Below are 10,068 nucleotides of genomic sequence, written 5' to 3'. Positions count from 1 at the left end.
AATCACGTGACCGCGCGGCGGCGAGATCACAGTAGGCTTGTTCGACTTGAAACGGCACACTGCACAGACCAATCGGTGAATGACATTAAAATACCGCAAGAGCGATTAGAGAGTAGACGGCTCTGTATGCTTTTAAATCGCTCTCGCGATTTCGCTCTATACTTTGATGTCATAAACTGATCGGTCTGTGCAGCGCCGGTTCAAGTCGAACAAGCCGTGTGTGTCGCAACCTCTTATATACTATGGTCGCAACTCTCATATTTAACGGCTCTGGTTCGCGCTTAGTAGATACCACCAAGGCAAGTTCAAAACAGAGCGCGCACGTTGTAGGCTACTGTGATAGGTGGCTCGTTTGACCAGTTAAGTTTTTATCCACTCATCAATAAAAAGGAACGACTGATTTTGAAAATGTAGTAGAGTAAAAAGTAAGATATTTGACTTTGAAATGTAGTGGAGTTAAAGTAAAAGTCTTCACAAATTTAAATACTTCAGTAAAGTACAGATACGCAAAAAAGCTACTTAAGTACAGTAACGAATTACATTTACTTCGTTACTGTCCACCACTGGTTGCGAATGGGTGTCAATGGGGGGACAGAAAGCTCTCAGATTTCATAAAAAATATATTTATTTGTGTTCCGAAGATGAACGAAAGTCTTACAGGTTTGGAACGACATGAGAGTGAGTAAATAGGCCTAACGGCATCATTTTAATTGTTGGGTGAACTATCCCTTTAACCAGTTAAGACTTCTTTTCAACTATTGTATACTGTAGTCTTGTCCTGTACTGGTAGATGTCACTTGCTTTTAAGCTATATTTAAAACAAGACTGACAGAAAACACAAAAAATTTTTAGATAATCATCTTTACTTTATCAAGAAAGACCAAAGAAGACCATTGTTAACGCAAAGTATGCTACTATTGACAGTGACACTTCCTGCTAAACTAACAATGCAAAAAGAAACAACAAAATGAAGCAGAAACAGTATAACAGACACGGTTCAAATGTAAAACTATATGAATGGATGAAAATATAACTCTCAATATGGCAGCTGCAATCCCACCTTACAGGTAAAAGAGCCAGCAGTAGAAAGTGCTGTAGCTGGCTAAAAAAAGTTTCAAAGTGATTTAAGTTTAAGAAGCAAAGTGATTTTATTACCGATTGGAAATATTATTGAAACATAATTTCGACAGACACAGAGATTACGGTCTATCTAACATTCAACTAGGTAGGAGCTGCACTTGCCTGACTAGAAATAGCAGCCCGGGGGGCATCACAAAAATGGCCACAGTGTGAACAGACTTGCCTTGAGAGACTTCAGAGTGAGTTACTGACCCATCATTGTCAGGTTCAGTGAAATAGTGAGAAATGTTCTCGTTACCTTCTACATTTCTTAACGGGAGCTATATCGAGCCGCATTCAGGGTCAGTTGTCGAGGTGGAATGAGCCGGTAATTAAGAAATGATTTACTCTTTAGTCGTTTGAAAAATGGGCAGTTAGAGAGTAGCTCATTTACTTTCCCTGTCAACAGGACATGTTGTTCTCTCTGTATGAATCCTGAAGGTGAATGATATATATTTATGTAGGTGATTCTTGACAGCTCTATAAACGTAATAATCGTAAAACACCCATAGGCGCACTCGTTGGACCTCATTGAATGGTTTCATGGCCAAGAGTTCTTAATCTGTCCATGGGTGTTATTAAGCATTAAAGCTTTACAGTATATCATGCCATTCTAATGCACCTTGAGCCTTTTGCATATATACTACACCCATTTGATCAAAAACAGCAAAAACAGGAATATTGTGAAATATTATTACAACTTAAAATAACTGTTTTCTCTTTTAATGTATTTCAACATATGTGTAACGGTCACCAGCTGGAGTGCCCTTGAAAGCCACCAGAGGGCACTCCACACCAGACTATCATGATTCACTCACAACTACATTTCCCATAATTCACTGCCCGGACTCATCATCCCTGATTATCACATTCACCTGTGTCTCATTATATTGTTTAGTTCACCCTATATAAGCCTGGTTCACCTCATTATTCCCTGCGAAGTCTTGTATGTTATTCCACTGCATTTCCTTTGTTGTTGTTGTTGTTGTTGTTGTTGTTGTTGTTGTTGTTGTTGTTGTTGTTGTTGTTGTTGTTGTTGTTGTTGTTGTTGTTGTTGTTGTTGTTGTTGTTGTTCCTGGTTCTTGATCTCTGCCCGTGTCCTGGTTTTCCTGTTTTTGCCTCACCCTCTGGATTTATCTGTTTGTTGGATTGCCTGCCTGTGTATGACCTTTACCTGGATTTTGACTGCAATTCTGAATAACACTTTAAATAAACTGCACTTGGATCCTCAACCTTCGTGTCTCGGAGCAGTTCGTAACAATATGTCATTTTTGATCAATTTAATTTAATGCATCCTTGCTGGATAACTGTATTAATTTTAATAAAATCTTAACACATTATTAATATATAATATTAATATTATATAATAATAAACCAATTATATATATATATATATATATATATATATTCAGATGGCACTTAGATGCTTTTGCATCCAGTGGTGGACGAAGTACACATACCATGTACTTGAGTTAAAGTAAAGATACTCAAGGTGAAATATTACTCAAGTAAAAGTAGAAGTGCTGCCTTTAAACATTCACTTGAGTAAAAGTACAAAAGTATTTGCCTTCAAATGTACTTAAGTATCCAAGTACTATGATTTTTTTATTGCTATAATGTCCTATTATAATTTTTGTCACAAGACTCTTGCTTAACTCAGTCTACGTGAAGACTCTGTCACTTTTGGCACATCAATCTATTAATAAAATGATATATATATATTTGAATTGAATACATTTTTTTTGTGTTCAATTTTGGACGGACGGGGACTGATCCCATAAGGTATAATACATTTACAGTATTTACTGTACATATTTTTCACAAGCGTCTATGGTCATAATTATAAACATCCTAATGTTATGATACATTCACATAAACCTGCACAATGCCATTGAATATATATATACACACTACATTATGGGAGCAGCCAATTTCCCTACAAAATTAAACACCAAAACGTATTAATGCAGTGTTTCTGCTACTCCTCAGAAAAAAAAAATGCTATTATATGCAAATAATTTTAGTGTCAAGGTAAAAAGCAATGTTCATTATGCGTCAGTATTTACCGATAATTGCTGCAATAATAGCTGCTGCTCTCTGCCCCGCTTAAAATTATTGGCAACACAAATTGTTTGGAACTATTGAGAGCTACACGAATCACGTGACCGCGCGGCGGCGAGATCACAGTAGGCTTGTTCGACTTGAAACGGCACACTGCACAGACCAATCGGTGAATGACATTAAAATACCGCAAGAGCGATTAGAGAGTAGACGGCTCTGTATGCTTTTAAATCGCTCTCGCGATTTCGCTCTATACTTTGATGTCATAAACTGATCGGTCTGTGCAGCGCCGGTTCAAGTCGAACAAGCCGTGTGTGTCGCAACCTCTTATATACTATGGTCGCAACTCTCATATTTAACGGCTCTGGTTCGCGCTTAGTAGATACCACCAAGGCAAGTTCAAAACAGAGCGCGCACGTTGTAGGCTACTGTGATAGGTGGCTCGTTTGACCAGTTAAGTTTTTATCCACTCATCAATAAAAAGGAACGACTGATTTTGAAAATGTAGTAGAGTAAAAAGTAAGATATTTGACTTTGAAATGTAGTGGAGTTAAAGTAAAAGTCTTCACAAATTTAAATACTTCAGTAAAGTACAGATACGCAAAAAAGCTACTTAAGTACAGTAACGAATTACATTTACTTCGTTACTGTCCACCACTGTTTGCATCTGAACTCTTCATATATATATATATATATATATCATATTGAAATCTGGAAATTCAAATTTCAGTGGTATGTACAATCGTTTGATAAATGTTTGAACACATTTATCAAATGGATATTTTGAAGTATCCATTTATGTCTATATGGAAAATATGTTTGCAAAGGTGTATGGTTAACAGCAGTGCTGAATTGCAGTCGGAGATGGTACATCTCATTTAGGATGCAGAGAGCCTGAGCGCCAACTATTCGTGATTCTCAGTCAGAGGTAATATAGGCCACATGGCACACAACCTCTCGAACCCGTACTGGAGTTTTTGTGAGTGTGTGAAGGGAATAAAAGTGTGGGGGAGAGATGAGTCTTGGCTGCCCTCAGGCTGTAATCTTCCTGCTTGGTCTCCCTCATTGAGTGTGTAGACGTTGCCAGTGCAAAGGAATGTCAGACATGAATGCACTTAATCAATATGGCTACATCCCGAGAGGAGTGAGCAAAAGGCAGAGAGTCCATACTTCTATACACCAACACAATCTACTTTACTCAGAAAATCACAATATTCAGAGTCTAACATGTCTAGATGATAAAAAACACACAGATATAGGGTAGAAAAACAACAGAAGCATATTGTGGCCTAACAAACACCACACAACCCCATGGGCCTGGTACTGACGGTCCACTTATTATTCTACAATTAACGCTCCTCAGGGGGGAATTAGCCGGAAATCTCATTACTACACAAAAACCATAACTCCACATGAGTGATGTGAAACAGTGCTCAGTGCTTAGGGAGAGCTGATGACAGTGACAGCTTCGCTTTTTCATTCCTTATTGACAAAAATTGCATGCTTCCTGCACAAGTCGTCTAATCGCAGCACACACCCCATAAATCACATTATGGCTTTTAAAACCCCTCTGTCAATTGAGCATGTTTGATAACAGTGATTGAATTGAGGACTGGGTTATTTGCATACAGGTTAGGCTGCATATTGGAAGACGGTTTTGCTTTAAGTATATTTTGTAATTCAGACTGAAACTGATTCATGTGTGTTTGGTAGATGATTTAGTGATGTTTTGAGCACAAAAAGGAGAAAGTTCTAAAAGGGCAGCAACATCACTAACTATTTTTTCCATCCAAGTTAGTTGTGAGCAAGATGTTTTATTCAGTCTCATGTCTTTTTTGAGAAATGTAGGAATTTATTCTGGAAATGTAAATGTGCTTTTGTTATTGTTTATGCCCAAGACTAATTCTAGCTCATGCAACCATATACAATTCTAATGAGCATATTGAAATGTACTCACATCTTGAATGTCAAATTCATTCACATCCAACTTTTCCTTGATATACTATTATATTATTTATTATTATTATTATTTTGAAATTATATATATTTTTATAATTTCACTTTTTATTTTAACTTTAGTTTAAGTGGTAACACTTTACAATAATGTTTCATTAGTTAACCAATATAGTTATCATGAAATAGAATGAACAATACTTCTACAGCATTTATTAATATTAGATAATGTTAATTTCAACATTTACTAATACATTATTGAAATCAAAGTTGTATTTTGTTAGCATTAGTTAATGCACTGTGAAGTAACATGAACAAACAATGAACGACTGTATTAACTAACATTAACAAAGATTAATAAATAATGTAACAAATGTATTGCTCAATGTTATTTTCTGTTTGTTAATACATTAATAATGTTAACAAATGAGACCTTCTTGTAAAGTGTTACCGTGTAATTTTAGTATTTTTGTTATGTGCTTTTGTCAATTAATTAGAGTTTAAAAAAATGTATTTAGCTTTTTTTTATTTCAGTTTTAATTTGAGTAATTCATATTATTTTTCAAATTTAATCAAAGATTTATATTTTATTTCAGTTTTACTTCAGTTACCGAAATCAATTTTTAATAGTTTTAATTGTTTTATCATTAGTTTTATCATTCTCTCAGATAGAGAGACTAATTTGTTGATTGCTCTTTTCTTCTTCTGTTTTTCTGCCATTTTATGACATGGGTTTCAGGAATACTTCACTCTGATTGATAAGTTGCAGCTATTTATGTTTTTTTTTTTTTTTTTTGGTAAGTTATTTTTAACTTAATGTGCAGTTGCTCTTTGCACACCAAACACTTTGACCACACAAATGTTAAAATTTCAAAAAGATAAGAACATAGAAAGCGAAACAGTCTGAAAAGCAGACAGTGAACATGAGCATTATTCAGTGTGTGAGAAGAAGGTTCAGTGTGTGAATGCATTATTACTGTAAGAGAGCAGAAGAGATGCAAATGTCCACCTGAGAAGGGGTTAAAGACTGACCAGTGTGTGAAGAACAGCTCCTTCAGACTGCATCACAGAGAACGGGCTCTCTCTGATTGACTGACTAATCTCCACTTCTGACAGCAGAACACCAGTGTGTGTGTGTTTGTGTGTGCGGCAGAGAAATACATACAAAGGGCACAAAGGAGCAAACTGATGAATAAATGCACAATTGCCCAAGGCACCTTGCCTCAGGGAGCGAGAAAGAGCGAGAGAAAGTGAGAGTGAGAGAAGTGTATGGAAAGAAGTGAGGAGAATGAATTCTGACAGCTCCTGAAGAGGAAGACACAGAGCTAAAACAAGGATTACAGAAGTCTGAGGAAAGATAAACACAAATGCAAGCAAACACACTGTGAGCAGATAAATAACGCAATGATTGTCCTGAGGTAAGACAAGGGGCCAGCGTAAGTTTTGCCTGTTGCGAAAGGCCAGGTTTTCTTTCCCCTGAAACTTCCATTAACCCAATTGTCATTATAAAAGGTTTTCCTACTATACCATACACATTTATGACCCCATTAAATGAAATATTTAAATAACAGTTTTTTGGGGTAAAGGGCATGAGGCGTCAGTATTTTACATATTGCTAATGGATAAAGTGGGTTAAAGTTTCCATTCTGCTCTTAAAAAAGTCTGGAGCAAGGATTTGAATCTTTCAATTAGTGATGAAGATTGTATCAGAATATGTAAAAATTGTGTCAAGGATTCTGGGAGTACGACTTATCCAATTAAAAATATTGAATTGCTTTTATTGGACCACAAGCAGGCTATTTCGGCTCGGTCTGAAGGACTCTGTCGAATGCTGAGGGAGGATGGAGACCTGATGCATGGCCTGTGGTTATGCTCTAAAATACAGGAATTTGGGTCAAAGGTTCATAATTTTATTCAAATGATATCAGAATGTTGCTTTCCATTCTGATCAGGTTTTTATGTGCTTGGAGACCCATCTTTTCTAAGATCTGATGCAGAGATGAACGAATGGATTCAAATAAGTATTATGATTGGACGACAAATTATTATGAGAGGTTGGTTGTCACCAGGTTTGCAATCTTTCCAAAAATGGGTTACAGAATTGGGGTAAGTTGCAGCATATGAAAAAAATGTCATACCGACAACTTGTAAAATGGAGGTGTAACAGTTGGGCATTCATGCAGGCAAAGGAAACAGGCAGAGAAGAGGATTTAAGTTAGGGTTTAATAATACAAAAGAGAAACTAGGAAACTCAGAACCAGAGCATAAACAGAAAACAACGACTGACAAAACACAGGTGAACCACAAGCACTATTGTAATACTTGTTTGTGGGTGTTCTCGGGGCTTTAATCCAAAGACAACTTTAGGAAAATAGCAATAAAACCCTCGGACACAGACAAGTTCTTCTTTAGCCTCTTTTCTCTCTTTATTAACTCTTTCTCTTCCGCTCTCCTCTCTGTACTCCCATCATAATAAAAGTCCTCACAACAACATCCACTTTAACACAATATATACTGCTGAATTAACATTGAAATATTCAAATGTAACATCAGCATTAATCTTGTAATACTGTATAATGTGCTACACTTTTAACTCTTACACTACTTCCCCCTTATGAAAAGAAACGTCCTCATTTCCTGATATACAAAACAGAAACATACATCTGTAACAAAATATGCTTTCCTTACATTTGCAATTCAAAACAAAACCCTTTGGGGGTACAGGAAAAATGTGATAAAAACAGTTCAGAATGTGAACGTGAATCTTTAACAAAATACAAAAACACTTTGAATGTGTCAGTTTTTCTGAACTCATTTGACATTACTCCACTCTTTCAATCCCATACTCAAGAATTAAGTTGTAGGCTATATGAACAAGAATATGAGGAGATGGATATTAAAGACATAATACATCCCTATACTGTAATGGAGGACGCACAGAACGTCCTGACCTTGTTCTCATGCCATTTTCTGGCTGTTCTGTAGGGAGTTCTACATGGGATTCAGCTCTAGAACCCTCAGAAATTTCAACCTGAGCCTGAACAGGAGGTAATGTACCATCCCTCCTTTGAATCTGTTGAGTTGGCCCTACAGAGTCATGAAAAATATAAGGTCTGGAGCCTAAGAGTGCTGTAAGTGGAGGGCATCCCATATGAGCGGATGTCATAGCTGGACGTGGATCAGGTGACCACACAGAGCGATAAGGTTTTAGCCAATTATAGTGAATCCCTTTAGGCTTTGACCTAGAATCAAGCAGATCTTTCACTTTATACGTCACTCCAATGTCACCGGTCGGTGAGACCAACCTGCTCAAGACTTTGTATGGACCAGTCCTTTTCGGAGAGAGTTTGTGTCTTGACATAGCTGAAATCAACCCATACAAGATCATTAGGTTTATAAGCCACATGTCGGACATGACAGTCGTAGTAATGCTTTGCTGTGCTCCAGCTGTCTGGATGTTATCTGCAACGGTGGTAAAAGCAGAGCGTAGTCGTCCCAGCATAGAATGTGCATATTCAGTTGGGGTTCAGGGTGTAGCCCTGGAAGTTGTTGGGGGTACACCAAGAAGAAAATCAGCAGGTAGGCAAGCTTCTCTGCCATGTGCTAAGAAGAAAGGTGTATGTTTGGTTGAGGAATGAACACTAGTATTGTAGGCAAATTCAACCTGTTTTAAGTGGTCATCCCATTCCCCATCTTTGGTATACAGATATTTTGCAAGCTGATCTTTTATGGACCTATTGGCACGTTCTACCATACTGTCTGACATGGCATGATATGGGGATGTCCGTGTTTTACGAATCCCAAGCAGGGAACACAGTTCTTTCACCAAATCAGAATCAAACTGTCAGCCTTGGTCAGTGTGCAAACTCTGGGGCACACCATGTTGGCTCATATAGTCACTATCCATACCCAGGCATGTAATGCTGGAAAAGGCAGAAAACGCAGAATTTGAAGGCTCAAACCCAGAACCCGCACCAGAAGAAACAGGCTGTGCAGAAGTAGGATGTGATTCGGCTATCTCAGCCTGCGTCGAAGCAGAAACGAAATGGACAGGGTTGATCTCCAAGTCAAAGGAAATGTTGCTCTCTCTGTCAGGTCGATGAGACATGGCATCAGCATTGGCGTGTTTGTGACCATGTCGGTACCCAATGGTCCACTCATAGAGGTCAATCTCCAGAGCCCACCTTGCTCTGCGCCCCGTTGGATCACCATCCAAAACCATTCGTCTCAGACTAAGCAAGGGCTTGTGGTCAGTAATGATTCAAAAAGAATGACCCATGAGATACTGACGGAAGTGACGAATGGACCAAACAATAGCCCACAACTCCCTGTCATATGTTGACCATCGTTTCTCAGTAGGTGTCAGGATGTGACTGCCATAGGCGATGACACTTTCTTTGTCGTCAACATTCATCTGGGACAGAACAGATTTTCTGTAATTGCATGCTGACACAGAAACAAACATGCAATTAGGGTCCGTGAAGTCCTTACGGGTAATAGTCGGGAACGGGAAACATTAGAACATCGTACCGACACAGACTGCAAAAAAGAAGGGACTTATAAAGGGAAACTAATCAGAGGGGAACAGGTGGATGAACTCAAACAATAATCAGATAACAAGGGGGAGGGATCAGACAATGACCCGAGCACATGGCCCAAAATAACAAAACACCCATTTGTAGCACAAGACAGGACAGGCATGTGACAGTCTTGTATTTTGTTCAAGTTCTCTGATGGATGACTGAAGTTCCCGTAGATGAGTCTCTGCGTTGTGTATTTTTCTTTTTCTTTTGTGATAGTTCGTTCAGCAGTGGGTCTAGTTGTCTTCTTGAGGTTGTGGCTTCATATGCAGGTAAGATGGTCATTGCATATGGATCTTGGAACAGCCATCAAGTGGTATCTGCACAGAGGAAGAAAGAAAACAAAAGACAACAG

The sequence above is a fragment of the Leuciscus leuciscus genome (genome assembly GCF_965113295.1).
Source record: "Leuciscus leuciscus genome assembly, chromosome: 5".
NCBI classification, from domain to species: Eukaryota; Metazoa; Chordata; class Actinopteri; order Cypriniformes; family Leuciscidae; genus Leuciscus; species Leuciscus leuciscus.
Note: the sequence above shows the minus strand (reverse complement) of the source record.